This window comes from Nothobranchius furzeri, unplaced genomic scaffold, assembly GCF_043380555.1.
Source record: "Nothobranchius furzeri strain GRZ-AD unplaced genomic scaffold, NfurGRZ-RIMD1 Scf115, whole genome shotgun sequence".
Taxonomy (NCBI): Eukaryota; Metazoa; Chordata; class Actinopteri; order Cyprinodontiformes; family Nothobranchiidae; genus Nothobranchius; species Nothobranchius furzeri.
This window is the reverse complement of record NW_027223131.1, coordinates 37501-45089: the sequence shown is the minus strand read 5'-3', so window position 1 is coordinate 45089 and position 7589 is coordinate 37501.

The following is a 7589-nucleotide window of genomic DNA, read 5'->3' as shown; positions in this document are numbered from 1 at the left end:
CGACCCAGGTTTCAGCTCCTGCAGCCCACTAGGACTTAAACACACACTGCCATCAGCGTCTGGATGGTGATGGGCCCTGCTGCAGACCAGGTCCGACCCAGGTTTCAGCTATCCCACCCCGCAGGGACTTAAAGACACACTGCCATCAGCTTCTGGAGGCTGCTGAGCTCTACTATAGAGCAGGTCCGACCCAGGTTTCAGCTCCTGCAGCCCACTAGGACTTAAACACACACTGCCATCAGCGTCTGGATGGTGATGGGCCCTGCTGCAGACCAGGTCCGACCCAGGTATCAGCTCCTGCACCCCGCAGGGAATTGAAGACACACTGCCATCAGCTTCTGGAGGCTGCTGAGCTCTGCTATAGACCAGGTCCGACCCAGGTTTCAGCTCCTGCACCCCGCAGGGAACTAAACACACACTGCCATCTGCAACTGGAGGCTGCTGAGCCCTGCTGCAGACCAGGTCCGACCCAGGTTATGGCTCTCCCACCCCCCTGGGACTTAAACACACACAGCCATCAGCTTCTGGATGGTGATGGGCCCTGCTGCAGACCAGGTCCGACCCAGGTTTCAGCTCCTCAACCCCGCAGGGACTTAAACCCACACCGCCATCAGCTTCTGGAGGGTGATGGGCCCTGCTGCGGGCCAGGTCCGACCCAGGTTTCAGCTCTCCCACCCCGCAGGGACTTAAACACACACAGCCATCAGCTTCTGGGGGCTGCTGAGCCCTGCTGCAGACCAGGTCCGACCCAGGTTTCAGCTCTCCCACCCCGCAGGGTCTTTAACACACACACTGCCATCAGCTGCTGGAGGCTGCTGAGCTCCGCTATAGACCAGGTCCGACCCAGGTTTCTGCTCCTGCACCCCGCAGGGAATGAAAGACACACTGCCATCAGCTTCTGGAGGCTGCTGAGCCCTGCTGCAGACCAGGTCCGACCCAGGTATCGGCTCTCCAACCAGGCAGAGACTTAAACACACACACACACACACACACTGCCATCAGCTTCTGGGGGCTGCTGAGCTCTGCTGTAGACCGGGTCCGACCCAGGTTTCTGCTCCTCCACCCCGCAGGGACTTAAACACACACTGCCACCAGCTTCTGGAGGGTGATGGGCCCTGCTTTAGACCAGGTCTGACCCGGGATATAGCTCTCCCACCCCGCAGGGACTTAAACACTCACTGCCATCAGCTGCTGGAGGCTGCCGAGCTCTGCTGCAGACCAGGTCCCACCCAGGTTTCTGCTCCTGCACCCCGCAGGGACTTAAACACACACTGCCACCAGCTTCTGGAGGGTGATGGGCCCTGCTGTGGACCAGGTCCGACCCGGATATCAGCTCTCCCACCAGGCAGGGACTTAAACACACACTGCAATCAGCTGCTGGAGGCTGCTGAGCTCTACTATAGACCAGGTCCGACCCAGGTTTCAGCTCTCCCACCAGGCAGTGACTTAAAGACACACTGCCATCAGCTGCTGGAGGCTGCTGAGCTCTTCTATAGACCAGGTCCGACCCAGGTTTCAGCTCTCACACCAGGCAGGGACTTAAACACACACTGCCATCAGCTGCTGGAGGCTGCTGAGCTCTGCTATAGACCAGGTCCGACCCAGGTTTCAGCTCTCCCACCAGGCAGGGACTTAAAGACACACTGCCATCAGCTGCTGGAGGCTGCCGAGCCCTGCTGCAGACCATGTCCGACCCAGGTTTCAGCTCTCCCACCAGGCAGGGACTTAGAGGCACGCTGCCATCAGCTTCTGGAGGCTGCTGAGCTCTGCCATAGACCAGGTCCGACCGAGGTTTCAGCTCTCCCACCCCGCAGGGACTTAAACACACACTGCCATCAGCTGCTGGAGGCTGCTGAGCTCTGCTATAGACCAGGTCCGACCCGGGATATAGCTCTCCCACCCCGCAGGGACTTAAACACACACTGCCATCAGCTGCTGGAGGCTGCTGAGCTCTTCTATAGACCAGGTCCGACCCAGGTTTCAGCTCTCCCACCCCGCAGGGACTTGAACACACACTGCCATCAGCTTCTGGAGGCTGCTGAGCTCTGCTATAGACCAGGTCCGACCCAGGTTTCTGCTCCTCCACCCCGCAGGGAATTAAAGACACACTGCCATCAGCTTCTGGATGGTGATGGGCCCTGCTGCAGACCAAGTCCGACCCGGGTTACAGCTCTCCCACCAGGCAGGGAATTAAACACACACTGCCATCAGCTGCTGGAGGCTGCTGAGCTCCGCTATAGACCAGGTCCGACCCGGGTTCCTGCTCCTGCACCCCGCAGGGACCAAAACACACACACTGCCATCAGCTTCTGGAGGCTGCTGAGCTCTTCTATAGACCAGGTCCGACCCAGGTTTCAGCTCTCCCACCAGGCAGGGACTTAAACACACACTGCCATCACCTTCTGCTGGCTGCTGAGCTCTGCTGCAGACCAGGTCCGACCCAGGTTTCAGCTCCTGCACCCCGCAGGGAACTAAACACACACTGCCGTCACCTTCTGCTGGCTGCTGAGCCCTGCTGCAGACCAGGTCCGACCCAGGTTTCAGCTCCTGCACCCCGCAGTGGATTAAAGACACACTGCCATCAGGTTCTGGAGGCTGCTGAGCTCTGCTGCAGACCAGGTCCGACCCAGGTTATGGCTCTCCCACCCCGCAGGGACTTAAACACACACCGCCGTCAGCTTCTGGATGGTGATGGGCCCTGCTGCAGACCAGGTCCGACCCACGTTTCAGCTCTCCCACCCCGCAGGGGATGAAACACACACTGCCATCAGCTTCTGGAGGCTGCTGAGCTCTGCTAAAGACCAGGTCCGACCCAGCTTTCAGCTCTCCCACCAGGCAGGGAGTTAAAGACACACTGTCATCGGCTTCTGGAGGGTGCTGAGCCCTGCTGCACACCAAGTCTGACCCAGGTTTCAGCTCATCCACCCCGCAGGGACCTAAACACACACTGCCATCAGCTTCTGAGTGGTAATGGGCCCTGCTGCAGACCAGGTCCGACCCAGGTTTCAGCTCCTCCACCCCGCCATCACCAGCTGGAGGCTGGCTGCTGCTCCTGCACCCTGCCATCAGCTGCTGGAGGCTTCTGTTCCTCCACCCCGCCATCAGCAGCTGGAGGCTGGCTGCTGGAGGCTGGCTGCTGCTCCTCCACCCCGCCATCACCAGCTGGAGGCTGGTTGCAGCTCCTGCACCCCGCCATCAGCTGCTGGAGGCTGCCTGCAGCCCCTGCACCCCGCCATCAGCTGCTGGAGGCTGGCTGCAGCTCCTGCACACCGCCATCAGCTGCTGGAGGCTGCCTGCAGCTCCTGCACCCCGCCATCAGCTGCTGGAGGCTGGCTGCTGCTCCTGCACCCCGCCAGCAGCTGCTGGAGGCTGGCTGCTGCTCCTCCACCCAACCATCAGCTGCTGGACGCTGGCTGCTGCTCCTGCACCCCGCCATCAGCTGCTGGAGGCTGGCTGCTGCTCCTCCACCACCCAACCATCAGCTGCTGGACGCTGGCTGCAGCTCCTCCACCCCGCCATCAGCTGCTGGTGGCTGGCTGCAGCTCCTTCACCCCGCCATCAGCTGCTGGTGGCTGGCTGCAGCTCCTTCACCCCGCCATCACCAGCTGGAGGCTGGCTGCTGCTCCTGCACCCCGCCATCAGCTGCTGGAGGCTGCCTGCAGCTCCTGCGCCCCGCCATCAGCTGCTGGAGGCTGGCTGCTGCTCCTGCACCCTGCCATCAGCTGTTCGAGGCTGGCTGCAGCTCCTCCACCCCACCATCACCAGCTGGAGGCTGGTTGCAGCTCCTGCACCCCGTCATCAGCAGCTGGAGGCTGCCTGCTGCTCCTGCACCCCGCCATCAGCTGCTGGAGGCTGCCTGCAGCTCCTGCACCCCGCCATCATTTGCTGGAGGCTGGCTGCAGCTCCTGCAACCCGCCATCAGCTGCTGGAGGCTGGCTGCTGCTCCTCCACCCCACCATGACCTGCTGGAGGCTGGCTGCAGCTCCTTCACACCGCCATCAGCTGATGGATGCTGGCTGAACGCTGGAGGCTGGCTGCTGCTCCCACACACCGCCATCAGCTCCTGGAGGCTGGCTGGCTGCTGGAGGCTGTCTGCTGCTGCTCCTCCACCCCGCCATCACCAGCTGGAGGCTGGCTGCTGGAGGCTGGCTGCAGCTCCTGCACCCCACCATCAGCTGCTGGAGGCTGGCTTCTGCTCCTCCACCCCGCCATCAGCTGCTGGGGGCTGGCTGCTGGAGGCTGGCTGCAGCTCCTCCACCCCGCCATCACCAGCTGGAGGCTGGTTGCAGCTCCTGCACCCCGCCATCAGCTGCTGGAGGCTGCCTGCTGCTCCTGCACCCCGCCATCAGCTGCTGGAGGCTGCCTGCACCTCCTGCACCCCGCCATCAGCTGCTGGAGGCTGGCTTCTGCTCCTCCACCCCGCCATCAGCTGATGGAGGCTGCCTGCTTCTCCACCCCGCCATCACTAGCTGGAGGCTGGCTGCTGGAGGCTGGCTGCAGCTCCTCCACCCCGCCATCAGCTGCTGGAGGCTGCCTGCAGCTCCTGCACCCCGCCATCACCAGCTGGAGGCTGGCTTCTGCTCCTCCACCCCGCCATCAGCTGATGGAGGCTGCCTGCTTCTCCACCCCGCCATCACTAGCTGGAGGCTGGCTGCTGGAGGCTGGCTGCAGCTCCTCCACCCCGCCATCAGCTGCTGGAGGCTGGCTGCTGCTCCTGCACCCCGCCATCAGCTGCTGGAGGCTGGCTGCTGCTCCTCCACCCAACCATCAGCTGCTGGACGCTGGCTGCAGCTCCTCCACCCCACCATCAGCTGCTGGACGCTGGCTGCAGCTCCTCCACCCCGCCATCAGCTGCTGGAGGCTGCCTGCAGCTCCTGCACCCCGCCATCAGCTGCTGGAGGCTGCCTGCAGCTCCTGCACCCCGCCATCAGCTGCTGGTGGCTGGCTGCAGCTCCTTCACCCCGCCATCACCAGCTGGAGGCTGGCTGCTGCTCCTGCACCCCGCCATCAGCTGCTGGAGGCTGCCTGCAGCTCCTGCGCCCCGCCATCAGCTGCTGGAGGCTGGCTGCTGCTCCTGCACCCTGCCATCAGCTGTTCGAGGCTGGCTGCAGCTCCTCCACCCCACCATCACCAGCTGGAGGCTGGTTGCAGCTCCTGCACCCCGTCATCAGCAGCTGGAGGCTGCCTGCTGCTCCTGCACCCCGCCATCAGCTGCTGGAGGCTGCCTGCAGCTCCTGCACCCCGCCATCATTTGCTGGAGGCTGGCTGCAGCTCCTGCAACCCGCCATCAGCTGCTGGAGGCTGGCTGCTGCTCCTCCACCCCACCATGACCTGCTGGAGGCTGGCTGCAGCTCCTTCACACCGCCATCAGCTGATGGATGCTGGCTGAACGCTGGAGGCTGGCTGCTGCTCCCACACACCGCCATCAGCTCCTGGAGGCTGGCTGGCTGCTGGAGGCTGTCTGCTGCTGCTCCTCCACCCCGCCATCACCAGCTGGAGGCTGGCTGCTGGAGGCTGGCTGCAGCTCCTCCACCCCGCCATCACCAGCTGGAGGCTGGTTGCAGCTCCTGCACCCCGCCATCAGCTGCTGGAGGCTGCCTGCTGCTCCTGCACCCCGCCATCAGCTGCTGGAGGCTGCCTGCACCTCCTGCACCCCGCCATCAGCTGCTGGAGGCTGGCTTCTGCTCCTCCACCCCGCCATCAGCTGATGGAGGCTGCCTGCTTCTCCACCCCGCCATCACTAGCTGGAGGCTGGCTGCTGGAGGCTGGCTGCAGCTCCTCCACCCCGCCATCAGCTGCTGGAGGCTGCCTGCAGCTCCTGCACCCCGCCATCACCAGCTGGAGGCTGGCTTCTGCTCCTCCACCCCGCCATCAGCTGATGGAGGCTGCCTGCTTCTCCACCCCGCCATCACTAGCTGGAGGCTGGCTGCTGGAGGCTGGCTGCAGCTCCTCCACCCCGCCATCAGCTGCTGGAGGCTGGCTGCTGCTCCTGCACCCCGCCATCAGCTGCTGGAGGCTGGCTGCTGCTCCTCCACCCAACCATCAGCTGCTGGACGCTGGCTGCAGCTCCTCCACCCCACCATCAGCTGCTGGACGCTGGCTGCAGCTCCTCCACCCCGCCATCAGCTGCTGGAGGCTGCCTGCAGCTCCTGCACCCCGCCATCAGCTGCTGGAGGCTGCCTGCAGCTCCTGCACCCCGCCATCACCAGCTGGAGGCTGGCTTCTGCTCCTCCACCCCGCCATCAGCTGATGGAGGCTGCCTGCTTCTCCACCCCGCCATCACTAGCTGGAGGCTGGCTGCTGGAGGCTGGCTGCTGCTCCTCCACCCAACCATCAGCTGCTGGACGCTGGCTGCAGCTCCTCCACCCCACCATCAGCTGCTGGACGCTGGCTGCAGCTCCTGCACCCCGCCATCAGCTGCTGGAGGCTGGCTTCTGCTCCTCCACCCCGCCATCAGCTGCTGGAGGCTGCCTGCTGCTCCTGCACCCCGCCATCAGCTGCTGGAGGCTGGCTGCTGCTCCTGCACCCCGCCATCAGCTGCTGGAGGCTGGCTGCTGGAGGCTGGCTGCAGCTCCTCCACCCCACCATCAGCTGCTGGACGCTGGCTGCAGCTCCTCCACCCCACCATCAGCTGCTGGACGCTGGCTGCAGCTCCTGCACCCCGCCATCAGCTGCTGGAGGCTGGCTTCTGCTCCTCCACCCCGCCATCAGCTGACGGAGGCTGCCTGCTTCTCCACCCCGCCATCACTAGCTGGAGGCTGGCTGCTGGAGGCTGGCTGCAGCTCCTCCACCCCACCATCAGCTGCTGGACGCTGGCTGCAGCTCCTGCACCCCGCCATCAGCTGCTGGAGGCTGGCTTCTGCTCCTCCACCCCGCCATCAGCTGACGGAGGCTGCCTGCTTCTCCACCCCGCCATCACTAGCTGGAGGCTGGCTGCTGGAGGCTGGCTGCAGCTCCTCCACCCCGCCATCAGCTGCTGGAGGCTGGCTGCTGCTCCTGCACCCCGCCATCAGCTGCTGGACGCTGGCTGCAGCTCCTCCACCCCGCCATCACCAGCTGGAGGCTGCCTGCTGCTCTTCCACCCCGCCATCAGCTGATGGACGCTGGCTGCAGCTCCTCCACCCCGCCATCAGCTGCTGGAGGCTGGCTGGCCGCTGGAGGCTGGCTGCTGCTCCCACACACCGCCATCAGCTGCTGGAGGCTGGCTGGCTGCTGGAGGCTGGCTGCTGCTGCTCCTCCTCCCCGCCATCACCAGCTGGAGGCTGGCTGCTGCTCCTACACCCCGCCATCAGCTGATGGAGGCTGCCTGCTCCTCCGCCCCGCCATCACCAGCTGGAGGCTGGCTGCTGGAGGCTGGCTGCAGCTCCTTCACCCCGCCATCACCAGCTGGAGGCTGGCTTCTGCTCCTGCACCCCGCCATCAGCTGCTGGAGGCTGGCTTCTGCTCCTCCACCCCGCCACCAGCTGCTGGAGGCTGGCTGCTGCTCCTGCACCCCGCCAGCAGCTGCTGGAGGCTGGCTGCTGCTCCTCCACCACCCAACCATCAGCTGCTGGACGCTGGCTGCAGCTCCTCCACCCCGCCATCAGCTG